General features: G+C 47.9%; 1 long non-coding RNA gene across 1 annotated transcript in view; it reads left to right on the forward strand.

Moving 5' to 3' along the window:
- LOC138579455 (uncharacterized) overlaps nt 1-27,928 on the forward strand; it is a 200,792-nt gene that overhangs the window by 53,202 nt on the left and 119,662 nt on the right. The window contains exon 2 of the long non-coding RNA XR_011304011.1: nt 20,730-20,856. This is a non-coding gene — a long non-coding RNA (uncharacterized lncRNA). The remainder of the gene's footprint in view (nt 1-20,729; nt 20,857-27,928) is intronic.

The following is a 27,928-nucleotide window of genomic DNA, read 5'->3' on the forward strand; positions in this document are numbered from 1 at the left end:
TTTTCCCTTGTGGACAACACATATCTTAGCTGGGAACAGCATGGCATAACGGATATTCTTCTTCCTCGGTTTGTTTTTCACGGCTTGGAAGGTTTTCCTCTGCTCCTGCACTTGTTGCCTGAAGTCCGGGAAAAGTCTGATGGTGGAGGAACCATATCGGAGCTCGCCCTTGTCCCTGGCAGACTGTAAGAGGACATCTCTAGGACATCTCTATCCCTGTAATTTAGGATCTCGGCTATAAGGGGTCTGTCTGGAGCTCCTGGTGGTGGCTTGGCCACCAAGGAGCGATGTTCCCTTTCAACCGGAAACATGGAGGACAGCAGGGGCGTGATCTAGTATCTCCACAAGTAGTTTTTCAAGAAAGTGTTCCATATTGTCGATGTGGGTGGTCTCCGGGACCCCCACGATGCAGATGTTGGTTTTCCTGGATGTCCCGTCCAGGTCATCATTCTTTGCCTCCACTTGCCGCACCGAATGTTGCAAAGACACCACCTCCCTCTGTAGGGATGCAACCCTTTCCCCTGTGTCTCCGATCCGTTGTTCTGCCTCCGTCATACGACCGCAGAGTTTATCAATCTGTATGTCGGAAGTCTCCACCTTACATGTTAGCATATCAATTTTTCGATCCGAGCGAGTCTGTACTGTTCTTCAGGCTCAATAATGTTTGATTTAGTGTAGCCAGATCGACAGCTGCTGAGGCCGTGGGTGAGGGAGAGGCGTCAGGTGACGGTTCCTGTCTTGTGAACTGGTCCATCTTTGCTTGTTTCCTGTGTTTTCCCATTTCGTCTGAGTTTAAGACAGAGATGCAGTGTGGGGGTTGCAGTCAAGGTGCACCAGCTTTGCACCCACTTCTCAGGGTTGCGTGGTATCCCTTGTTGTACCAATGGCCTCGGTCCCACACACGGTGTCGAGGAGGTAATATTGCCTAAAGTGTTTCAGGACCACTTCCTCCGGAGGGGGCTCTCCCTGGGATTCAAGCCGATGTTAGACCCAGAAGCCCGCTGGTGTGGGACACTGTTGGAATAGCCCAAATCTGCCCTTTATCCTGAGGAGTCATGCCAGGATCGAGAGGAATGGTGTCAAGGAGTGCAGTGACAGCAGGATGTGCCTGGACAGTGCGCTGTTCCAATTTTGCAGATTTGCGCCTTTCTGTGTGTGGCTACACAGTTTGGGGCCATTCCCAGTTGGTCGGGGGGCACTAAAGACGACCAGAGCCAGGGATCCAGTGGGGTGTGCAGCCAGTGACCTGTGCTCTGGGAATCTGGAGTGGGGAAGAGTCAGAAGTCCGGCCCTGCTCCAGTGGCCTCATCCGGCGTGCCTCAGGTGTTTCCCCATGCAGGAGGGCGTGGCAATCTGCCACTGGAGCACGGGGTAGCATGGGCCAGCTGACGGAGCCCCCACGAGGAGAACCAGGGCACCGCAGTCCCAGGCGGTTAAGGAGGGCACAGGGGGGAGACTGAGGCGGGGGTCAGGTGGGGCGCGTGCAGCCGGCGGCCCGAAATCCAGTAAATCAGGATTGAGAGAGTGTCAAGTATCAGGTTCCGCCACCCAAGCCCTCACTGGGTGCGTCCAGAGTCTATGGTGTCGGCACGATGAATGAGCCCGGGTGGTTGTGGGGGTAGGCGGAAGCAGAAGAAGAGACTCACCGGGCTGAGCCACCACTGGAATCCTCTGCGGGGCGGCAGCAGGAGGTGGCCCAGAGCCGTGGGGGTCCACAGGAGCGGGTTATCAAAGCCCTGGAGATGGCCGCCCGAAGGGGACCAGGGTTGTCAGGGAGCTGCCAGAGCAGGAGAGACTAAGCTTCACCTCCTGCATCGCCCCCTCTTTGCTGGCCAGGAGTCGCGGCACCCCCGCCGGGATATCGACAGGGAGGCGGCATCGATGCCATCACAGGAGACCCTGTGCGAGTGATGGCCATACACTCTCCGGGGGGTCTGGTCATCTTGCAGCGCTGGGCGCAACAGCACAGGAGTGCCTGCCTCCGGCTGGCGCACAGTCCAGTGCCCGGTGGTATCCCCAAGGCCCAGGCCGCAGGGGCAAAACTGTGAATATTGCAGAGATGGAGGCAAAGTAAATATGTCCACACGAGCGGTGCGGTCTCGCTTGTCCGATGCTATTATTTCTATAACTCGGCAGGCAGTATAGAGCAGGATAACTCAGGATATTCAGCATCGCTGAGAGCGAGCTCTCTGAGGTGGCGGACATTTCTACAGCCGCGTAACAGCGCCCCCTTTAATTTTGTAATTAATAAAATACCAAGAGCAAAGAAATGAATGCAGATGCTTTACCCGGAAGACATAAGGATCCAAAGAACATTCCTCCTCCTATTTTGTTTTCCTTCTTTAGTTTTCATCACTCAGCTGCTGGAAAACAAGAGAAATGGGTTCCCAATATGACCCAGAAAGACAGAGAATTGAAGGACTGCAATGCTTGTAACTTGTCTGCTTTAAGGCTGATACGTTTGGTGGTCCATGTCCCTCTTGCTGCTCTAATATTACAACAACTTAACCTCAGGACCAGAGGCTCTATGTAAGATTTTTCTCCAGTAAAAAAGATATTCCTAGTGCTGCTGAAAGAAAAGTGAAGTAACAGCTCAGATCATCAGATGATATGATGGGACAACAGAAAAAATGGGGACCTTTTATCTCGGAGCCATACCAATCAGACCATGGCATTGAATATTCATGGATTTCATGATGGACCAACCTAGTTCAGAAAGGTCAACCTGTCTCATGGTAGTATTCAGCTTTCTCACTAAAATGTGTTTTTCCAAGTGACCTACCACCACTAAAATGGGCACTACGTTATTCCATCAGATATTTAATCTTCATGGATTACCGCAGAAGATTGTCACAGAACGGAGTAGCCAATTTGCAGCCCACTGTTGTAAAACTCTGTTTTTAAGGATCGAGGGTGCTTATTCATCCCTTTATTGTACCAGGCAAATAGACAAACTGAAAGTATCAGTTACTTTGGAACAATATCTTCTCTTTTATATCAATTGTCATCAAGATGAGCAGGTATCTTTGTAAAGCACTGCAGAGTTTGCCCAATATAATTCTTATCATGCTGCACTGGGAAGCATCTTTTATTTATACCTACAGCTTCCAGTCGGTATGGTGTCCCTTCCTTACGTCATGGTGCTGCGGCTCGAGAAAGAGTGTTGCTCCTCCTGGACAACTATCATGAAGCAGTATTTTTTTTTTCCAACTTGTCTTTATTGACATTTTGTAATCAAACAGACAATCAACACGACCCCTCCCTCCTTCCCTCTTCCCCCTCCCCCAGATTCCCGGGTATCTCTGCTGATTTTTCCTCTCCGAGGTGAACGTCCATAGGGCCTCACTAAGCCATAGTTTATAGGAGTCTTAATATTATCACACTGCAGTGACTCCGCTAGTCCCCTTTATTCATAATTCTGTTTCCTCTTGGGGATCAACAATTCCCAATAGTATCATCGCCTTGGGGCACCTAGCTCTTCGCGCACCCTCCTTTCGGTACGTCAGGAGGGGCATCCAATCAGTTGAAAATTGCATGTGTTGGCCTTGTATTGAGTATGATAGCCATTCCATGGCAGTTACTGACCAGATTGTTGCCACCCATTCGTGCTCTTGTGGGGGATCCTTCTTTCTCCACCCTCGCGCCAAATCCATTGCCGCCAACATCATCCTTATAACATACAGCTTGCGGTCAGCTTTCGAGGGAGTGTCAAGCAGAACTCGGTTCAGGCCTATCATACTGAGGCCCCTGTTTCCACCACCCCTCAACCCAAGGACTCGCCCCATGGCCTGCTGAATACAACTCCAAAACGTAGTCAGTTTCGGGCATTCCCACCAGATGTGAGCCATGTACCCGTTCCACCACATTCCCGCCAACAATCTTGGGTGGCCTGGGGAAACATCTTTTTCAGCTTGACCGGGTTGAGGTGCCACTGGAACACTAGCTTTAACCAGGTCTCTCGGATCTGGAGGGATCTAGTTAATTTCGGTATCTGGGCCCATAAATACTGCCACTCCTTCTCATCTATAGTGGTTCCCGTATCAGACTCCCATTTCCCCATGTATGTTCTAGTCGGTGGTGTTTCCCCCTCTTTAATATATTTATATATAGCGGCCATTAAGCCCTTATCCCCTGTATGAGTGTCCAAATATTTTTCAAATGGAGTTAGTGGGCATGTGCCTGCCTGCCTCATGGTGGGGTGAGATAGCCAGTGCCTCAGTTGGATGTACTCATATCTGTGCTTTTCCTCCAGGCCGAAATCCAGTTTGCATTGTTCAAACTCTTTTACCTTATCCCCAATGAACATATCTCAAACCATCCGACAGCCCCCTAGGGACCAATCTTCGAATGATGCCTTCCTGCACCCTGGAGTAAATTGTGGATTTTGGAATAAGGGGTTGAAGGGGGAAGGCCAGGAGGTAAGATGCGCATGCGAGGATGCCGTGTCCCATGCCTCCCCAGTGGCTGAGGTAATTTTACTTATGTACATTTTGGGGCCCCTATCCGACCTCGGTTTCCACAACACTCCCTCCAAGTGTTCCGCTACCACCGCCCTGTCCATAGCCCTCCATGGTTTATCCTGATCATTTCTCTGCCAGTCCCTGAGCACCCTTAATTGAGCCGCTAAATAGTAGGCTCGGAAATCAGGCTCTCCCAAGCCGCCCCGTGAGGCTAGTGTTTTCATAAGAGCTGCCGCTACTCTGGGGCGCTTGAGTTTCCAAATGAAGCGGGTTGTGGCTTTCTGCAATTCTTTGAAAAAGGGATGCGGGACCTCCACTGGAAGGGCCGCGAAATGGGGCTGTGGCAAGACCGTCATTTTAAGGACGTTAATCCGCCGCAGCCAAGAGATACATAGAGGGCCCCAATCGACCAACTTCGATTTAAGCTTCTTAAGAAGAGGTGGATAGTTTGCCTGGTTTAGTTCACGTATGTTTTTGGCGAGGACGACTCCCAAGTATTTTATGTGCGTGTTTGCCCACTTGAAGGCATACGCCCCTTTGATGTGCTGTTCAGAGGACGTTTGCAAGTTAAGACTAAGGATCTCTGATTTGTTAGTATTTACTATCAGGCCAGCTACTTGGCCATAGCTATCTAGTTCCTCGCAAGTCGCTGGCAGGGAAGTCTCAGGATGGGTCAGCGTGAGCAGCATGTCGTCAGCGAAAGTAGCCACTTTATGGGGGCACCCCCCAAAAGGAATAACCCTTATGGATTCGGACGATTTTATAGCTTCCAGGAACGGTTCCAGATGAAGTGCATATATAGCAGTGGGGAAAGTGGACAACCCTGTTTTGTGCCCCTCTCCACTCTCACCGGGGATGATATCTGAACCATTGATAGCGAGCGGAGAGTCGGGGACCAGTAACTAGCACCCACCCGCGTAAGGTATTTTTAAGCTGAACCCCATCTTAGCCATGGTAGCAAAGAGAAATCCCCATTCCACTCGATCTAAAGCCTTTTCGGCGTCGACCGCTAAGATGAGAGCATGGATCCCCTTCAACTGGGATTTCTCAATTAGATGGGTGTCCCTCCTGACATTGTCTGCTGTCTGCCGGCCTTTGATGAATCCTGATTGATTGGAAGCTAGTAGATTAGGCATGATGGAGTCTAGCCTGGTCGCCAGAATCTTCGTATGGATCTTCGCGTCCACATTTAGAAGCGATATTGGACGGTAGGAGCCACACTCCCCCGGGTCCTTGCCCTCCTTACGTATGAGAATGACCTTTGCCTCGTCCATGGACCTCGGCAAGACCCCCGAGGAGCCAATGTGATTAAATAAGTTGGTGAGGTGGGGTATTAGGAACTCTTTATGTTGCTTTCCTAACTTCATCTGTAGTTATCTCACCTTCCAATCGCTCTCGCTCTCGCTCACCCTGCGACAGGGACGTAAGAGTCAGTTTATCTAAATATAGCCTTTGTTCGTTCAAATCTGGGTTGTTCGAGGAGTAAAGAGTGGAATAGTACTGGTAAAATTCCCTTACTATCTCTGGATTGCTAGTGTGTACTACACCTCCTTCCCCCCTAATTCTCAGTATAGTTTTGTCCCGCTCCTCCCTTCTCAGTAAGCTAGCTACGGTGAGAGGCAATCAGCTTTATTCGCTTTGATGTAGTATTTTTGGCGCAAGCGAAGAAGGTTCCGTTCTGCCTCCCTGGTCTGTATGAGAGTCAGATGGCCTCTCACCGTTCGGACCACTTTTGCCAATGCCGGCATATTTTTCACAGCCATTTGCGCCATCGCCTCTTTAAGTTTCTTGCCCAGCCGTTCTTCCTCCTGTCTTAATTCCTTTTCTCTTCTCGCCTTGACAGCAATAATTTTACCTCTTATCGTGGCCTTTAAAGCGTCCGACCATATTTGTGGAGATGTGTTGCTTACGGAGTTGTTCCTGGCAAAGTCCTCGAGTTCTTGCTCGATTTCCCTAGTTAAGACGGGGTCTTTAAAAAGTGGGGTTGGATACCGCTACTTCCACAGCCCTAGGGCACCCCGTGGCCTGACTATCGTCAAGGCCATAGGGGCATGGTCCGAGCCCGCAATGGGACCTAGTTTAAACTCTGCGATGTTCCCCAACAAGAAGGAGGACATCCATATATAATCAATGCGCGAGTGAGTCTTATGCGCATAGGAGTAAAACGTATATCCTATCTCATCCCCTCGTGTCACCCTCCAGGCATCCACCAAAGCCAGATCTTGAATTTTCTTTTTCAGGTCCCCCCTGCGGTCCCCACAGCGCCCTACTTCTATCCTTTATCGGGTGCCAAGCCAGATTAAAGTCCCCCGACAGAAGAATGCAACCCTTAGCGAAATTGCCTAGCCGGGTTAGGGCCCCTTGGATGAAGGCATCCTAACCAGTGTTGGGTGCATAGATGGTCACTATCGTATAACATTCTCCTCTACCCACCAACATCACTGCCAGATACTTTCCCTGGTCATCCGTTTGCGATGCCTTGATTTCCAAGTCTAATCCATCCCGCACCGCTACTACCACTCCTCCCTTTTTGGTTTGTTGCGTGGCCTGGAGAAGTCTGGCATACCCCCAGATCCTGACCCTATGCCTATCTCGAGTTTGTATGTGGGTTTCTTGTAGAGTGACTATGTGTGGCTTTTCTTTTCTGATGTACAACTCCACCTTTTTCCGTTTGACCGGCGAGTTCAAACCATTTACATTTAATGACAGAACCTTAAACTGAGGTGACATTAACTATTGGTGGAATATATGCAAAGTAGACTGGTCTATTTGATATGCAACTGGCGTGAGGTGCCATGACGGCAGCTGAGCCGGGCCGTTAACCTCCGGGGGCCACCGTCCCTTCCCTTTCCTCTGGGAATCTGCCCCTCCCCATTGACCCTCCCTAACCCAACCCCCCCTTCAACTTTCCCAACTTCCCTCTGGGTAGGCACAGCTGGCGATCAGCCCCCCTCATTCCCTTTGTACGAGAGCCTGGCCTTATAAACAACCCAGGCCTAGAAAATGCAGGATTTCCCCATCCCATCTTCAAGAAACTCCCCCTCCCATCCCTGCAGTATGAATTACTAATGCTTTGAATCCCAGCCTCATAACTATAACCTCAGTTTGCAAAGGCCCTCCCCGGCCTCATCACAAAGATTCTGCTATTTCCCCCGTGGGGTAGTGCCGGGCACGTTTGCCGACGACATATTTTGGCTGTTGGACAGGCTTCTTTCCTGGGGGTGGCGGACCCCTTTCCGTGGGGAGCCTCTCCTAGACCGCCCATGCCTGGTTGTTAACCACTCCCAGGGCTTATGCTTATCCTGTCTGGGGGGGTTGCTCCGCGGAGGGTGAAAGCGAACACTCTTCGATTCCCAGCAAATCCAGGCCTTGGTCGCATGTCTCAATCTTGCGCTGCCTTCCCTGCCAAGGGGAAGCCGAAAGGGTGGGTCCACCTATATTTAATTTGCTTCTCTCGTAGGTGTTTCAGGACCGGGCCCATCCGCCTTCTCTTATTCAGGGTCGTTTGAAACAGATCTTGGTAGAGAGCTATCTCTGAACCATTATCTTCTCTTTTGCCACATAACTGTGAAAGGCCACCAAAACGTTGCGGGGCCTACTCCCTGGTTCCACTCGAGGTGGGCCCACTCTATGAATTCTGTCGAATTGTAAGTCTATGTTTGAGCCCGCGTCTACGAGGTCCATGAAGATCGTTGTTAACACTTGGGAAAGGTCTTGGGGCTGGACAGACTCTGGTAATGCCTTGACCCGAATATTACTTCTTCTCAAGCGGTTCTCTAGCTCTTCGGCCTGTAATTCCAGGTTCTGGGTGGCCTGTGCCAAGGTTTCCAGGAGAGTCTCAGTTTTGCTCGCATCCTCTGTCAACTACTGGATGATCCTCTCATTAGTGTCTACTCTTTCTTCCACCTTATTAATGTCCCGCTTGATCTCCCTTATTCCTTCAGCTAAATCCTCCCTCAGTGTGTCCATCTGCTTCTGGGAGGCAGCCGTTATTCTAACCACCGCCTCGCTGAGGAATAGTTTTAAAGCTGAGTAGGTGAGTGGTCTCTCGTTCGTGCTGATCCTGAGAAAGGTCCGCTCCCGGCTCGCTCTCCCAGTCACCCTCTCAGTGATCACCCTCTGGTTCGGAGTCCCTGGCCCAGAGTTTTGTCAGGGAGCCTTCTTGGATCTTCTTTGCGGTTTTAAGGGCCTGGGGCAGGTCCTTCGCTCTGTTTCTGGACATACTGACACACGGAACGAGGGGCACCAGCCTGGCCAAGTCTGCCCTCGCTTACGTGGAGTTGTGGAGTAAAGTAGGGGGGGGGCAGGGCCCTTAGGACGTTACCAAAGAAGAATTTCTCAGATGAGCTCGGTGAGTGCCTCCTCCCCCACCCGTCCCACTCAGTTATACCCGGGAAGCAAGTGTGTCCAGTTGTGGGCTGTTCCCAATGTCCCGATGCAATCCGCTTTAAGTGTCAAGGCTCGGATATGATTCAGGTGGCTTTTCCCGGGAGTCAACCCGAGAGTCTCGAGAAGAAGAGAAACAAAAAAAAGGGTGGGGGACCCTCCGGCCGTCCCAAGGGCAGTCAGACGAGGGAGGGGGCAACCCGCCCAGCCAAGGATGTCAAGGGCTCCCTCCCAGCGTATCTCACCTTGGTCAGAGCGCCCTCCCCCACCTTTCTCAAGGAGCCTCCGGGGCCACAGCGTCAGTTCTCTAGTGCTTTCCAGGCTATGCCGCCGGCGATGGAGTCTCCGGTTACACCACTCTTGGGCTACGGGCTGCGGCAAACTACGAGGAGACACGTATCCGTGCAGGAGCAGGAGCCGTCGGGAGGGCAGCGGCCCGAAGCCGCGGATGTCACTTGGCTGCACTGCAGATGGGGTCCTGTTGGATTGCCCTCCCACCGGAGCCCTGGCTGGTGAGGGGGCATCGGGACCGGACAAGGGGGGGCGCTCCAGGTAGCCGGGGGCTGCACCGTGCAGGGGACCAGTACCTGCTTCGATGTCCAGAAGCGATCGGGCAGCCGCTCTGCAAGGCTCCCCCTGAGTCTCAGGGAGCGAGACCCTCTCAGGTCCGGGGTTTGCTGGGCCGCTGCTCTTCAGACGCAGGCCCGCTTGCTTCAGCCGGGGCTCTGTGCAGCTATTTCACCGTCATCTCAAGACCCTCCATGACCCGGTGCTCGCCGACCACCACACCACGGTATCTATGTGCCGGGGAGGGCAGGATACTGTTTCAGGAGTGCTTCAGGTACCGATGAGGTCTACGCAGGTCCAGGAGGATGAGACCCGCTGTGTCTACCGATCGGCGGCCATCTTGAGAGTCTCATGAAGCAGTATTTTATTTTATAAAAGCTCAGTAGCTAGAAACATCAAGGTGACATAGTAAAGATGATCATCTGATGGTTTGGCTAGGCACTAAATATTTGTCTCTACCATAGCCAGGAAGATAGCTCAGGGGTAACGATTTGTCTTGGAAGCAAGACAGCGCAAAGCAACACAGGTTTGAATCCCGGTACGATGCTTAGAGACTGGTCACTGGTGTTAAGCGTGTACTAAAATAGCCCTTCTAAAAAGTGTCCCTCATTTTGTGGGACCCGCTCAGGTATTCGGAGATCAGTCCTTACGGAGCAATCATCAAAATGGAAGATTTGTCCAGTATTCCCTACCCCCTTACTAAAACTGGCTGATCCACGTCACAAGAGCACAGTAGCAGGGATATCCAGTTAGGTTGAAGAGACTGGGGTAATTGAAGTGTCAAAGATATCTTCCTTCCGAATCAAGAAAGATTGGGATACTTTGTACATTGAAAAGGGTGGGGTACAGCAGACTATTATTGTTAGCCAGAGGGTAACCCTGCTGGCCGCAAAGCTATAAAAAATGATTACAAGCAATGTCTTAGCAGTCATAGGGCAGGGCTATTTGAAGCTTATGGTTGGGCCTCTTTAAGGAGGGTTACTATCAGTATGGCCACCAAAAGCCCAGCACCTGTTCCAGCTTTTGCTGCTCACTTGCTCCTTACCTCCTCGGTTCTTAGGCAGGAAGTTGTTTCATATACATGATGATTAATCAGGTGCCAGTTCGGATTCTTCATGGACCCTGTTTCCCCCGGCCTGCTGTTGCTGAATGACTAGGCCAGCATGGAAGGATCAGGTCAAGTTTTATAGATGTCGCTTAAAACAGGTATGCATGAAACAAACATGACAGATGGCCTGAGAACTCAGCATATTGGGCAACGCTGTCTGCATTCTCCAGCAAGCAATGAATGGGCAATTAAGCATGGAGCATGCACACACTGGATCAGCCTTTAAAATAGACACTGCTTCTTTATTCTACAGTCTCCCAACTGTTGCACTTGCGTTCTACATTTCACTGCCTTTGACTACTGGCACTTTCATTCTCTCTTGCCTCCCACTTTGATTCTCTGTGTCTTGCTGTTATTCCTCCTGGATTTCATAACTCATTATCCCGCTGACCACTTGAAACCTGGGGGGTATCTAATGTTCTACTGCTTTGTTCTGCCAATTGTTACCTTGGATGGTAACACATTTTTCTCTTCCTGTTCTGCCAGATAACTAGATGGGCATCGATTGTCTGCTTAGTTCCATATCCTATGCAAGATGCCTCCCAGGAAGAGGCTCCTTGTCTCTGTTTCTTTCCTGCTGATTAATTACAGGAACATATCTTGGCACTTACCCTTCTTGGTACCAACCGGACATTTTATCCTCTGACCCTGAAGTTCAGGACCTTCAGTACATATATGGATTTTTGGTTATTTTTCCACTGCATTTAAGTACAACGTCTGTCAGTGGTGTGGTGAAAATGGTTGCTATTTACTGACTCCTCAAACCTTGGTCTGGTGTTGAGTGCACCTTCTTTGCATAAACCCAGAACATGTCCTGAATTCACTAGAATGAACATAACTTGTCTTTGTCAAAATGATTCTTCAGCCACATACTTGTTTAGAAACAATTATACACTTCTGCAACAGTTTATACCACACTTTCTTTAGTATTGAAGGTTTGTCAGGACGATTCATGAGCACCACTTCAGACACTTCTACGACTTCCACCTGGTATACTTCCGAGACTACTATTTCAATCACACCTTTTTTGCTGACAAGCCTGGCCTACTACCTCAAAAGTTATCTGTTTGGGTATACTGCCCGGCCTGAACAGGATACATAGTTCAGCTTCAGCCTCTGACCTGGTACACCCCTCTGCCAGGTCAGGAAATTATAAACAACAAATGCTTCGAATGGATTGTGTCCTGCCACGTATTCCTCGTTTTATGATAATTCGTTATCTCCAGCTTCGCTGCTTTGGAAAAAAAGATTTCTCTCGGCAGAGGGCGCTGTGCTCGAGGTCGTGGCGTCGATTGTCCCCCGACAGACTCCATACTCTGTCAACGTCACCGATGGTATAAATAGCTCGAGCCGCGCCCGTTGTTTCAGTTCCGTTTTTCTGATTGCGTCGCTATCGAGAACGGCGCGATTGAGATTTTCTATGAAGAAAATGTCGTCATCTTCGACTCCTTCGACACCCAAGACTGGGTTCAAAAAGTGCATAGACTGTGGATCAAAAATATCGATCACGGATACTCACCGGGTTTGTCTCTGGTGTCTCGGTTCCAGTCACCGAACCGACGACTGTGGTTCTGGCCAATCCATGACCGAGAAAGCTCTTCGTGAGAGGAGAGGTAAACTGTCGGCGGGGAGGGAAACCTCTAAGAAGGCCACGTCCAAAAAACATAAGAAAGCGACTGATTCGAAGGAATCGGGTCGCCATAGGCACTCCAAGACATCTCGATCTAGGAGTAGATCAAGACACTCTTCTTCCTCGTCTAACAAAATGAAGAGGAGACGTAGATCTCCCTCATCATCATCTTCAGAGTCGACCAAAGAAATTCGATGTCCGACAAAATCGTATTCTCCCAGAAAATGGGAAGAATTTCGTAAAAAGATGATGGAGGTATTCGAGAATGCGGCCCGACTCCCTCAAATGAGTCTCGGAAAAGCCATAACCCTAAAGTCGCTCCATTGGATGACAAAGGGCAGTCCAAGACCACCATGGTAAAAATCGGTAGTGTCGAGGATACTTGAAAAACTCGAGACGACGGCAAGTCGTCGAGGACTCTTCGAGAGTCGAGCACCTCTCCGGTGCCATATAAAAAACATAAGTCGTCCAATGCTTCGACGATTTCATCGACGCCATTGGCGTTGACAGTTTCGGCATCGAAACCGAAAACAACCTCGACGCCTGTGTCAAAGTCATCTTCGAAGTCATCGAAAATTCCTTCGACAACTTCGAAGGATTTCTCTATTCCTTCGACGCATATGGTAGAGGAAGAAAGAAGATTCACTCTGTTGCCCAGATCAGACTTTTTTAAGTCCATGTCCTCAATTTATGAGGAATCTGGCTCAGAGGAAGACGAAGTTACTCCTTTTGGAGTTTCATATGGCACAAAGCAAGTTCCTGAGGAACTCATTGATCAAGAATCTAAAATGAGAGACCTGAGTGACACTCTACATTCTGCCAGTGGAATTGACACCTCCCCAGAGTTAGAGTTTGCCAGACCAGATCCTGCAGAGTATGCAGATGCTGGGTACAGGAGTCTTATGACCAGAGTAATTGAGTATATGGTTTGGGGTAACACTTCACCCGTTTTTGAACAGGATGACATGACGGATATAATTGTCAGAGGTCCTCAAAAAGATCCAGTTCTCCCCTTTCACAGGGCTCTTCAGAGGACGGTGGAGAAAAACTGAGAAAAGCCTGAGAGCATTGCTGCTGCAGATAGTAATTTTCCCAAGAAATACAGACCAGCTGGTACGGATCCTGAATACTTAAACAAGCATCCGACTCCTGAAAGTCTAGTCATTCAGGCAGCATCCACATCAAAGCAAACTGCATATCCCACTATCCCTCCAGATAGAGAGGATAAAAAAGTTGATGCCCGGGCACGTAAAGTTTTCACGTCAGGCAGTATGGCCCTTAAATCGACAAATGTCACCTGTACCCTGGCCAGGTTTACCCATACCCTGTGGGACTGTATTTCGGCGGCGGCTGATCATATTCCGGAAGGCGAGGAAAGGGAAGGCTTCCTGAATATAGTCAAAGACGGGAAGGAGGCAATGGGGAAATGTCTCCAGTCTGGACTGGATACTGCTGATAGTATCAGCAGATCCATGGCTGCAAGCATTGTGCTACGTAGATTTGCGTGGTTGAGGAAGTCGGGGTTTGCAACAGACGTGCAAGCCAGACTCCTTAACATGCCCTTTGATGGCACGAGGCTGTTTGGCAGCAAGGCTGATGAAAGCCTAGAAAAACTTCAGACCTCGAAAGCGGCAGCTAAATCGCTTAGCGCCTCTATGCGCCAGCCTCTAAAACCCTATTCCGGCTCATCTTCCTGGAGGGGTCGTTCTTTTCAATACTACTCCTCATTTAGTAGAGGAAGAGGACAGGCTTCTCAAAGGGGCAAAAGAAACTTCCCTTGTGGAGCATGAGGAAGAGGTGCAAAATCGGCCTCAGGAGCGGCATCTGTACCCTCAGCCACTCCTGCAGCCGCCTCCAAATCCCCCTGAGACCTTGTTGCACAAAACACCAGTGGGAGGCAGGATCTCTCGGCATCTGAAGGAATGGCAGGGTATTACCTCAGATGCTTGGGCACTGGAAACCGTAGCCCAAGGTTACTGTCTCCCCTTCCTAAAAAGGCCTCAGAATCATCCACCGGGAGCCAACTCCGTCAAAATTCCAGATCCGCTCCTGTTGTAGGAAATTTTAACCCTGCTAGAGAAAGGTGCCATAGAACAGGTACCTGTAGCGGAAAGGAACAGGGGTTGGTACTCCCCATACTTTCTCATTCCAAAAAAGGACGGAGGACTGAGACCCATCTTGGACTTGAGAAACTTGAACAAGTTCCTCAGGAAGGACAAGTTCAAGATGGTGACTCTTTCTCAGGTCCTTCAGGCTCTCCAACTCCAAGATTGGTTGGTATCATTGGACCTTCAGGATGCTTTGCCAATCCATCCAAAGCACAGAAAGTACCTGAGGTTCGCGATTGGCAATTCTCATTATCAGTTTCGAGTTCTGCCATTCGGGTTGACCTCCGCCCCGAGGGTTTTCACCTAACTGTTGGCGGTTGTGGCAGCGAGTCTCAGGAGAGGAGGTATTCACATATATTCCTACCTGGACGACTGGTTGATCAGAGCAAGTTCTCCAATACAAGCTCAGGAACATCTTTCGATCACCTGCCATTTTCTCCACAAATTGGGCTTCTCCCTCAATTTCAAGGAGTCCCATATGATACCATCCCAAAAACTCCAGTTTATCGGAGCAGTCTTGGATGCTTCCTCGGGAAAATCCTCACCTCCCGAAGTGAGTGCTCCCCACATCCAGCAGATGGTTACAAAGTTCCAGAATGCCCAACGTCTACCGGCCTTCGATTTTCTCAGGTTGCTCGGCCTCATGGCATCCTGAATTTTGCTGGTACCAGCGGCCAGGTTGAGAATGAGATCCCTTCAATGGGCACTCAGAACTCAGTGGTCCCAGTTCTCAGGGAATATGTTGGATCTTCTGCAAGTCCCGAGCACAGTTGCTCAGGATCTTCTATGGTGGGCTTGCAACGATAACATTCTCAAGGGAGAATCTTTTTGGCAACCATGGCCGGAGATAACAGTAGTGACGGACGCCTCACTCACGGGGTGGGGAGCACACACCAACGATCTGACAATCAGCGGATGTTGGTCTCCTTCGGAGTCCAAACTACACATCAACCTTTTGGAGCTGAGGGCAATCAGACTAGCGCTGAAGGCCTTTCTGCCCTCTGTACAGGGCAAGAATGTCCTGATAATGACGGACAATACAGTGGCCATGTACTATCTCAACAAGAGAGGAGCTGTAGGGTCACTACCACTGTGCAGAGAGGCAATGCAGCTCTGGTTCTGAGCAATACGAGAGGGAATCTCTCTATCGGCAATTCACCTAGCCGGAGAGAAGAACATGGCGGCAGGTGCTCTGAGCAGGCAGAGCACAGTCTCCCACGAGTGGGAGCTAGCTCAGGAAGTCCTTTTGGAGATCTTCGCCCTTTGGGGAACCCCTCAAGTGGATCTGTTCGCCACCAAGATCAACCGGAAGGGCGATCAGTACTGCTCAAGGGAATTTCCTCAAAGAGGAGCTCTGGGAGACGCATTCGTAGTGGAGTGGAGGTTTCCACTACTGTATGCGTTTCCCCATGTCCCCGTGATTCCTCAAGTAATCAGAAGATTGAGAAAGTTCAGGAAAACCATGATCCTAGTTGCCCTGGGTTGGGCCAGGAGGACGTGGTACCCGGACCTTCTAGACATGTCCATCTGCCCTCCAATACGTCTTCCGCAAAGAGAGCATCTTCTCTCGCAAGAGGAAGGTCGGGTTCTCCATCCAGAGGTCAAGACACTCAACCTTCACGCATGGTTTCTGAGAGGTTGAGATACAAGGATTGGGATCTTCCGGATAACGTAATGGAAGTTTTGCGAACAATCAAAGGATGCCTTGCTGCGCTGTCCATTTTCAAGCGCACCTCCAAAGAGGTTTCATATTTCAAAATACCATTAATAATTCAATTCTTAAAAAGGCTTACTAACGTATACCCTCCAGTACCTTTTCATGTCCCAACTTGGGATTTAAATTTAGTACTAAAATTCTTGACTTGCATACCTTTTGAGCCTCTGCACTCCTGTCCATTGAGGCTTTTAACACTAAATACTGTCCTTCTTGTGGCTCTCATCAGCCCGCAGGGTTAGTGAACTTCAGGCTCTCTCATGCAAACCACCATATACTATTTTTTATAAGGATAAACCTTCCTATTTACCAAAGGTAGTTTCGGACTTCCATTTGTCATAACAAATTAATACTACCAACATTTTATCCTCCTCATTTGGGCAAGGAAGAGGAGAGACTGCATAGACTAGATCCCAAGAGGGCTCTTAGTTGTTACATATCGAGGATGTCTAAATTACGACAAGATGACCAATTGTTTGTGGGTTATACTGGTCATCAACTGGGCTTATCAGTAACAAAACAGACCATATCCCGCTGGATCATTTTGGCCATAATTGAATGTTACAGATTGGCGGGAAAAGACCCACCAGATGGGCTTCGAGCTCATTCTACAAGGGGAATGGCTATTTCTGCGGCTCTAACGAGGGAAATCCCGGCAGCAGATATTTGTGCAGCTGCAACTTGGAAAACAATGCATACTTTTAGCAAGCATTACTGCTTGGATACTGTCTCCTCCAATGAGGGGTTATTTGCCAAAGCATTTCTGCATTCTGTACATGAAAACTGTAATTAGTACTCCCACCTCCAAAATTGCCACTGCTATGTGAGTCTATCATAAGATGAGGAATACGTGGGAGGACACAATCCATTCGAAGAACAAGTTACTTACCAACTGTAACGTTCTTTCGACTGGATGTTCCTCCCACGTATTCCTCATCGACCCTCCCATCCTACCCCACAGTACAGTTTACGTTTTCTTGCACTTTCCTCTCACGAAGAGTGCATCAGTTAGGGGGCACGCCTGGGTGTTCCTCCTATATGTTTCATCGAAAAAACAGAACTGAAGCAACGGGCGCAGCTCGAGCTATTTATACCATCGGTGACGTCGACAGAGTACAGAGTCCGGCGAGGGACAATCAACGGCATGACCTCAAACACAGCGCCCTCTGCCGAGAGAATTTTTTTTTTCCGAAGCAGCGAAGCTGGAGATAACGAATTATCATAAAATGAGGAATACGTGGGAGGAACATCCAGTCGAAAGAACGTTACAGTTGGTAAGTAACTTGTTCTTCTGTGGTTAAGGTCAGTTTACAACAACTTCACAGTATCTCTTGTTTTACATCACCATTTTTTTAGAATTTCTTTAGGGAAAACAAGATTCACGCCTGTGCTACTTACTACACCTCTGTGATTTCCAAGACCTCTGCAAGCTACACTCCACTCCTTCGGAATCTCCTCTACCAGAAGTCAGCCTCCTTGCCACTCTTGTTTCCACACTTCTTCATTAACCGAATACTGACAATAATATGGTCTCACTTTATCTCTTCTTTGGCTTTGGCAATATGGGTTTTCGCCAGCTTCGTTTATGCACTTATTTATACATGGGCAACAAACTTTACAAAAATTTGGATTTCTATTAGTCCCATATTGACTTAGGCAATATGGTTTAATTTTGAATTGCCTTGTTCTAGCTATCTTTTGGCTTGAGCAATGCTAGTTTGTATTGGTTTCTAAGATTATTGTCACCTCTTGCTGCTGGCTCTCACACAATCACGTATGCTTAAAGACACAGGCCCGCATTACAAGTTTGCCAGTCTGGAAACAATGATGCGTGTAAGCTTACCGGCACCGTTGTTTCTGGATCTGCAACCTACGAGTCTGCGTGCGCATGCCGTACTGCCTGCCAGGGTCAGACCTGGCAGGCGGAACGGCACCCACCCGCAGACTTTCACGGAAGCACTGGCACCGTTATTAATGGTGCCGGTGCATCCGTGATCCCAATCCCTTTGAGTCCTATGGGACTCAAATGGGAATGGGGATTAACATTGTCCACCGCCTGACTTTCCGGAACATTGTTTTATACAATAATGCTTTCTCTGCTTTTTGTCAGTTCGGTATTCACAATAGCATTTTTTCAGGGTTTTCTCTCTACCTGGCTGCTTTTTAGCATTCAAGTACTTGTTCTGAGCACACAAGCGGTTACGGAGCGCTGCCAGGTCACAATTGCCTAGTGAACTCAACGGGTATGGCGTGCATGTCCGTTTCCCTCGCTGCTTCCAGGTCCTCCTGCTCAGCAGCTTCTTGCAGTATGGCAATCTGCAACATCCAATCTGCCTCTGCTTGCGCCACTCACACACAGAACTTCCTCCGCTTGAAAGGCTGTCTGGTGCTTGCTGCCACTGGAGACAGCCTTGCCATGGGGGAAGCACTTCAGACCTTTGCTTCCCACTGCGCAGCTCCTGCAATTCAGGTCCCCAGTGGGAGAGCTTCCCTCTCTGACGCTTCACGCTGCGTGTCCTCTGCAATTCGGGCTTCAGGAGGGGAAGACCCTCTCCGGACCAGCTACTGCTCGGTACTCGGCAGTGGTCCAGGTGTCTTCCTTCTCCTCCACTCTCTGCTTCTGCAGCAATGTGAAGAGTTCGCAACTCCTCCACCTACGACTACTGCTCTGCTCCTTCTTCTTCCCCCTGGCCTGCACCTGAGGGGACCTCTTAAGCCTCCCAGACTCCCCCAGGTGTGGGTCATTTTCCTTAACAAGCTGTACTTTGGAGTTTTGTTCCTCTTCAGCCCTCTTCGTCGTCCTAGTACCTTGGGGATTCTGTGACTTGAAGTCCATAATGCACAAATCCGTTTTTCTAAGGGAAATGTTGCTTTCATGCTTATTTCTTTTCCTAACTATATTCCTTAAAGGAATAGCACATGGATAATTTAACAGACTTGACTTCAGAGAGGAATAAAGATTTTTAAAGTCTTAATTGGTATTGTTTTCAGACTTTTCCTTACTATTCCTTTGGGGTGTAGGAGAGCATTTAATTTTATGGGCCTCCCTGCTTCTAGAAGGGTTTTTATTTCTCCCAAGGCCTGAGGATCGACTAATGTTTTCACCCACATTAAGACTTTCAATTGGGGAAGTGAAAAGCTCTCTGACAACAAGCCATTACAGACTTTGGTATCATTGACATTTCTTCCACATCTCATCCACAGAGTCCTCTCATTCCCCTGGACCGTTTCTCCTCCCAGGTGATCCTCCCGCAGAACACCACCCGAAGGTCAGGATCAGAAAGCGTCTGCCTGTCCCTGGACACATGGGAGGAGACTTTAGGTAGGGTCTTAGTGAGGAATCCACAGGATTCGTCACAGACCGCCTTAGTTCCTCTTCATTTCTCCATACACAGTTGTTTGACCAGGGGCCTGGATCCTTTATGCGCCAAAAGAAGTGAGCCCCTACTTCATATCGGGATCATTGCTGCATGATCTTCCCCTGGCGTGCTCATTACCCCCCTTCTCGGCTAGATGTGAGGTAACCGTTCTTTACTCTGCCCTTCCATTAACCGTTTTCTCTGTTTCAATATGATTATTTGAAATGTGTGTGTTTCAACATTGCTGACTCCAGTTTGGTTTTTGATGATGCACATATTGCATTCTATTTCATCATAACTTAAGGAATGTGGCAAGGAAGAGAGGCGAGGGGCTTGTGTTCTGATGACCTATTAGAAATCTTAATTTCATTGAGTCCTACTCTTCCTTGTCACAGTCCTGGTACCTCTGCACCTCTGTTGCATGATCTTTGGTACTACCTACCCTGAAGGTTACAGGATGTCCTATCAGAGGAGAGGGCCCTATGTTTATGCCTACCCACGGTGATGAAGGCATGTTTTTAATGGTAATGAAGTGCCTAGCTCTAGGGGTGGGACAGCCCCATTAATAAGAAAAAACTGATGAGAACTCAGTGTGATGAAGATTACTTGTAATTAATCATACATTATATTTCCAATTTTACACCCAGTTAGTAAAATCCCACTTTAGCAATCCCAGTATACTGCTCATTTGGGAATCCTAGGGCACTCCCAGTTTAAGTAATCTAATGTATTTGATGATGATGATGATGATGATGATGATTCCAATATAGATCCACTCTGCACAATCCCAGTATACCTGCAGTTTGACATACCCAGTATGTTCCCAATGATGGAGACTGTATATTCCCGGTTTGACCACCCCACTGTGTTCCCAGATTGCGCTTCCACAGTATATTCTCAGTTTGGCAATTGCAGTATACATCCAGTTTAAGCAACCCATGGTAATGCCATTTTGACGATGCAGTTTATACAATTCCAGTAGATGTTGAGCTTGACACTCCCATTACATTCTAGTTTTGACAACCCCAGACCATTTCAGTTTGCCAATCACTAGAAATCACTCTTAGTTTGCACACTAAGAGCATACTTCCATTTTAAACGAATCCCAGTGTACTGCAGTGAAAAATCCCAAAGAAGCACCATATATAAAGGTGAGCACAGTGCCGTAGGACAGCCCTGCCTGTGCTGGTCAATCAGACAACACTTATCCTAATGGCAAGCAATGCGATGAGGCACATGACTTATCACACTAGCGTTCCATCTACTCGTAAAGAAAGAGAACCTGTACGCACACATGGTAACAATGCTTCCTTGCTGGAGCCTAAACAGGAGAAAACATGATGCCGACTGATTTCATATCAGATGTTGACAAATCTATTGTAAATCTTTTATTCCAGGGTCCAATTACTTTGCATGATTTCTCTGCACAGCTGTGTGAAGAGGACTGGATGCTTCTACACGATTGGCAGAAAGAACTGTACAGGAACGTGATGAAGGACATTCACCAAGCTCTGATGGCTTTGGGTTAAGTAACACTGTTAATTATTATTTTTTAATTGTTCATCAAATAGAACATGTACAGAGAAAGTAATATAGAAATAGCATAATAAACCTTTCCACACTTCGGTAATGTTACCACACCAGTTACAAAACAATAAATATCAGTTTCACATAGTACATCTAATTTATTAAAATAGGGCAGTCTTCCGTCTAGGGTGCCTAAAGTCATACTAAAATCCATTAAATTATATGATCGTAATATATAAATACAGCAAATTCTCAGGAGTCAATACTTTTCCCTATCACCAAGAGTAGATTTACTATTGATAAGCCTTCATATATGGAAATACAAAACAAACATACATGATCTCAGTGAGGAGCAGATCACTATCAGTAGGTATTTGTATGAAATCAAATGTCACCTCAGGTTAGTTAGGGCAACATGATTCCTAAAAACCCATTTAGATAGTTCTCTATGTAAGGACCTATTCATCTTTCATACATGGTGGGAAAAAACAATCTATTGCTCTTGATCCTGAGCCATAAAAAGATTTAAGGATTTAATAAAAGATGCTACCGCCAGGCCCTCTGAAATATTCGGAATGGAGATCCATCTAGACCAGATATAATTATCATCCTCCTAATTCTCCACTTTACAAACTTCTCCAATCTCCTTGCCTGTAACCCTGGACAGTACAGTAACAAGTGCTTCATTGTTTCGGTTTCCCCTGTCTTTTCACAATAACGACACCAGGGGTTTAACAAACCTACCAACTTCCTCCTATAGAGGACCTCTCTCGTACGCAGGATATTCCAGCGTAATTTGAAGAGTAAATTGTGGTAATATCGGTTCGGGAATTGGGTAAGTAAAAATGATATTGACCCATGCCTTTTATGATCCCACTGCAGATGACGTAATGAGGGGTATGTATGGAATTTCTCTGTTGTAGTAATCCCTTTCGTATAGCAATTGTTTTACTTTATCAAGGTTGATAATCAAGGTCATCCTGTCTGTACCCAAGTGCAGGAGCAACTTATCACAGGTATCTCGAATCGTAGCCATATACTTACTGGGCGGATTCCCCATTGCACATATGGGGATAAGATTACCCAAGTCTACATATAGTGTGTGTTTTTAAGGGCGCAATCCTACTTCTAAACAGTGTCATCATTTGCCATTCAACCCGGACCTGCAACGAGGCCAGACCAGATTAAAACCTGATTGCCACTATTGGAATGTTGTAGGGGGTTCTTAGGGTCTTCCTCCATAGCCTACCCTCCAGGATTTCGCAGAAATTTAGAAATTCCTTGTAATGGAGCTCCATTCCATATATTATTTTGGGTACTATTTTCCCCTCATAGAAGGAAATTACAGATTTAATGGAGAAACGGCCAAATGTATGGTCAAGCTTCATCAACTGATTAGTTAATAGTATTGCTTTCTGTTTTAAAAAAGCACTTAGCCCACAATTCAATGGTTGCGCCATTAATAGGAAACCCAGGTAAAGGACCTTCGAAGCAATTTCTATGGGAACTCCACCCATACTCCATCCCAATTTTTTCATTCTCCTACCTCTTGAGAATACCATAACACGTGTCTTCCCATGGTTTACGATTAGTCCATTCACAAGAGCATACTTCGCAAATGTATTTATCAGTCTCTGCAGACCTACCCTGGTGCAATCTAGTAGCAGGAAATCGGCGGCATAAGCCAACCATGGCATGCGTAGATTACCCAATTTTGGCATCACCAAGCCTACCTCCTGGAGAAACTCCCCAATGTCTGACACATATAGATTAAAAAGACAGGGGGCTATAGAGCAGCCCTGTCTCAAACCTCTGTATGTCCTAATCTGCCTGGATAAATTGCCCTCAAGATTAAGCAAACACAGATTCCTGCATTTTCATAGAGCACCATGATCAAGTCAGCAGGCCGTCTGGCATACCCCATTTAGTTAATTTAGCCCAAAGACGTCCACAAATCACACGGTCAAACGCTGTGGACAAGTATATTGACACTACATATATCTCGGCTCCAGGGCTATGCCAGGCGGATTCCTGCAAAGCCCTCATTACCAACCCATGCAAATTCGTTGAATGTCCTACTCTAAATCCTGTCTGAAGTTTATTAAGACAATCAGAGTCAGCCATCCATTCATTCACGTGTTTTAGCAAAATAGATGCAAACATCTTACAGTCCGCATCTATTAAAGATATCGGTCGGTAATTTCTGGCTTGGTCTCTTTCGCCTCGTTTAAAAATGGGTACTACATAAGCCGTTTGCCAACTGCCTGGTATAACTCCATCCTTAACAATACTCTTATAGAGAGCCGTAAGTACCTGCGCCCAGGCGGCCAGCTTACCTTTAAAGGTGTTATTAGTCAACCCATTTGGTCCCGCCACCTGCAAGGTCTTAGCAGTTTTTATTAGTTTCAGTACATTCTCATAATTGACATTCAGCTCTCAACATTTTGTCTCCTTGACGTTCAGATCTCTCTGGCTGTCTAGTTCCGTTGGTGTTGGAGCCCCATGCAAGTCTGAAAAAAACCTGACCCATTGGGCTTCCGAGACCGCATTCAACTGGTCGACTATGTCCAGGAAATCCTGATACTTAATTAATTCCCAGAAGGCCCCAAGATCTCTTTTCACAAGAGTATGCAGCATCAATTCTGCATCCTTTTGCATCATAGTTTCCTTTCTGGAACAACAGTAGTTTTTATATCTCTGTTTAGCCTTTTTAGATCTAGAGTTTTTCTCTAGTTGGTCATATCAGAACAACATAAGGATCTTAGTGTCTGGTTTGGATGTGTTTTTTCTTTGGCTAAACATTTGTCAAAAATATGTCTATGTTTATTTACAGATGCACCAAACCTCAAATAAGGCGAAGCTCTATTAAACAAATCACCTAAGAAATTGTTAAATTCCGTCAGAGTGAAGACATATAGTTTCCATTCCATAGTAGTATGCTTTATTGTTTTAATAATTTCCCCATTAAGGGCCTCTATATTTCTTGTAGTCCATTTTATCCCTTTGCATTGACCAATAGTTCTCAAATTAGTCAGATCTCCTTTAATTGACTTATTAATAGATTCTACTTTAAGTGTACTGTGATCACTCCACAAATTAGGTGTCATGACCCATAGAACTTGCCCTTTCTGGACTTCCTGGTCCTTATCGCGACGGGCCTTGTATTCCTTGTTACTCCCAACATGGCCGTGCCAAGTGACTTGCCTAGCACCAGCCTTTACGTCGGACACGGCATGTTCTATAAATTGGCCACGCCCCCGCGGCCCTGCGCGTCTCAACGCTATCACTGGCTAGTGACTAGACGTGTGTGTGCTGTTCGGCGAATCCACTATTCCTAGTTCCTGGTCCCTTCTTCTTTCCTTCCACCTTTCCCCTCTACATCTGCTCCTGGAATCCTCAAACCTAGCGACCGCTACTTCCTTCCTGGACATCCTGTGTCTGCGATCTTCCTGGAACTCTGAAAGCGCGCTGGAGTCAAAGGAATCCTCCCGCGGAACAAAGCAAGAAGCGATCCCAGGTGAGACGGGGGAGATTTACGACAGTTTGAGAACCCTAACGACCGACACTGATACTGCTATGGAGAAAGCAGTCCAGGACCTCATGCGTGGCATGCAAGAACTAACAACTGAAGTGCAGAACTTAAAAGCGGAGAATGCTGCGTTAAAGCAACTAGTTTTGTCTCGCGACTCCGCTAACAAGGAGAGTGTGTTACTGTGTGGAGTGGTAGACAAATATGATGGCTCGGCAAAGTCCTTACGTGGATTCCTGCTTGGTGCATTTTACTTTTAAGCCCTACTATTTTTCAACTTCCAGGGCGAAGGTGGGCTTCATAATCTCGCTCCTCACAGGGAACGCGTTGACCTGGGCCACTCCCTTATTGAACACTCGAGATGCCCTCCTGGATGATTATGATGGATTTATTCAGGCAATCAAAACTATGTTCGACCGCCCAGAACAGGGTTATAGTGCTCAGGAACGGTTACTTGATTTCCGACAGGGATCCCAGGATATGCTAACGTATGTTACTAGATTCAAACAATTGGCCAAGGAAGCAGATTGGTCCTCAGAAGCAAGTTTCACTCTTATTTCGCAGGGGTCTAAATGAGGATATAAAGGATGAATTAGCCAGAGTGGCTCGTCCTAGCTCATTCCAGGCTCTTATGGATCTAGCCATGCAAATAGACTTCCGAATCCAGGAAAGAAAGGCTGAAAGAAGAAAGACCAAGATACCCTTTCAAAAGAACTTCCTTGAGACTTCTGTAAAAACCGATCCTGCCTCAACCCCTGACATTGATCCGGAACCCATGCAAATAGGAGCCTTCCGTGGACCTATTTCCCCACAAGAAAGGATGAGAAGGATCCACACAGGCCTGTGCATGTATTGTGCCTCGGATAAACACCTGGTTAGAGAATGTCCTCTAGCCCCTCCACGGCATTCGGGAAACGCCAGCTCCCGATCCTAGATGGAGCGAGGTGTCGGGAGAGAGATGTTTGCTCCACATCTATTCCATCCTTGAACTCTCCTGGACAGAACAATCTAGTGGTTGTCCAAGCCTTCATATCATTACCAAAGAAGGAGGCCTATCCCATTCTGGCTCTGGTGGATTGTGGGGCTATGGGTGTATTCATCGACCAAGATTGGGTCTTTAGGTACCATATTCCATATGAAGCTCGGGATACAATGCAACCTGTGGAGGCAATTGATGGTAGACCCCTCAGTTCAGGACCCATATCTTTACAGACCAAGGAAATACGACTTTCAATAAATCATCACCAGGAACTGCTCAAGTTTGATATCATCAAATCAGCCCATTACCCCATGGTATTGGGCATGCCCTGGTTACAGAAGCACAATCCATACAACAATTGGACAGCGGGATCCTTTTTTCTGGGTTCAGAGTATTGTCCTCGAGTCCTTCCTTGATGTCATCCAATGCTACTCCCACTGATCAATCAGAGACACTCAGGGTTTCCAACATTGTTCAGGTGCCAAGGGCTTATCAGGAGTATGCTGATGTCTTTTCAAACGCCATAGTACAGGCCTTACCCCCTCATAGACCCGAAGACTGCGCCATAGACACAGAGCCTGCAGCAGTGATTCCCTTTGGGAGGATGTTTATCCTATCCTAACTGGAAAAAAAGGCCCTTCGAGAATACTTGGATACTGTAACGCTCACCTGACTCCCACGGAGGCGCTGGCCTGGTACGCGCTGCTGTGACCTCTTCTAAGGTGATGCACCGGGAGTCGGAAGAGGGACTGGACCGGGCCCCTAAATCTGGCTTGTCTGGCTCGCATAAGTATCCTTCTGTAGGCGAAAATAGGGGATTAACTGTCTGCGGGGTAATGCAATCAGCCTCCCACTTTCCCCTCTCACCCTCCTCAAAACCCTTCTGTGATTCCTGGTAGCGTCTCACCTTAGGGTCTGGAAGGACGAGCTCTCCATCCTGCTTCTGATGAAGGGGCGCGTTGGTATCCAGTTACTTCACTGGATTTTCAGATTGGTGAGAACCAAACTTGCTTGGCTTCCAGGTAAGTTTTTTGATAAGAGGTTCCCCTTGTGTCCATGCATTAATGTACTAATGCTAGTGTCTTTTTCCCCATAGGGGCCGGGGTACGGAATGCCGGGGAACAGGCACCGACCCGAGATGAGAGGTGAAATCCTTGTAGAAATCAGGTAAGTCTTTAATGAGCGTTTTTTGGTAATGTCTTTTCATTCGCTCATTAACGCTAATGTCTCTTTTTCCCCTTAGGGGCCGGGGTCCGAAAATGCCAGGATGCGGCGCGGACCCGAAATGAAGAGGGAATGAATCAACAGGTAAGTCTTAACATGGAGATTTAGCTTTCCTTATTCCCTTCTCTCTCTCACCTTTTGTTCTGGTCTTTTTCTCCCTAGGCGCTGGGGCGTGACTGCGAATCCGGATGATCGCTGCTGAACATGGAGGTGCCCTGTAAAGGTGAGTGGAATGCGGCGCAGCAGCGATCGACGCGATGAGCTTTTAAATAAAAGTCTTCCTTTTCAGGATTGTCGGCGAGATGTCTCCGGGATGCGGTTTTAGCAGGTAAGGACTTTTCCTTCTTCTGTTCTCTTCTTCTCTTCCTTTGCAGGTGATCCAGGATGCTGGCAGGAGTGGCAGAAGTCAGGATGCAGGAGCAGACACGGTGAGCGTCCAGCTGCTAGATGCAGAACAACGCGAAGCACGTGTGGCTGTTCGGGTGGGGTTTAAATAGCCTTGGAAGAAGTTCCAGGTATGTATCCTTCCTCCAATCAGGTATGTATCCTTCCCCGACCACGCCCGGATGGTAAATTAGTCCCACAGGTAAAGTAGTTCCTTTCAGGCCTCAAGGAGGCCGGGATCCTGCAGCATGGTCTGCATCAGGTAAGTGCACCCAAGCACTTCCATAATGAGCCTGGCGCCTATGGCACCAGGACTGATGTCTTTTATGAGCCTGGCGCCATAGGCGCCAGGACACTGTGCAAAGGGCCCCTATATGGGGTTGCTGGGTCCTTCCTTGGGGACTGGATGTCCGCTTTCGGGGACGCAGGGCTTGAACCGGCTCCCCGGGAGCGGGCCTCATGACAGATACCAACCTTGAAAACGGCACCATAAGACCATCGAAATCTCCAGCCCGAGCCTCGTTGTTCTTTGTTCCCAAAAAACGACTCCAAGGAACTCAGACCTTGCCTCGATTACCGTGGATTAAATCAGTGTACCCTCAAGGACCGTTACCCCTTACCCTTGATCTCGGATATCCTGGAGGCAGTGAGAGGAGCTGTCATCTTCACGAAACTGGACCTCAGAGGTGCCTATCATTTGATTCGTATTAGGGAAGGAGACGAATGGAAGACGGCCTTTAGAACACCCTTTGGACATTACGAATACCTGGTCATGCCTTTTGGACTTGCTAATGCCCCCGCAGTCTTCCAACGCTTCATGGATAGGGTGTTCCCTGACATGCTGTTTCTTTTCGTCATCGTCTACCTGGACGACAACTTGTTTTTTTTCTGAAGATATGTTAAAGCATGAAGAACACGTGAAGGCAGTCTTACAACGACTACGAGAACATAGA

This window comes from Ambystoma mexicanum, chromosome 3p (genome assembly GCF_040938575.1).
Source record: "Ambystoma mexicanum isolate Mex_15411 chromosome 3p, UKY_AmexF1_1, whole genome shotgun sequence".
Lineage (NCBI taxonomy): Eukaryota > Metazoa > Chordata > Amphibia > Caudata > Ambystomatidae > Ambystoma > Ambystoma mexicanum.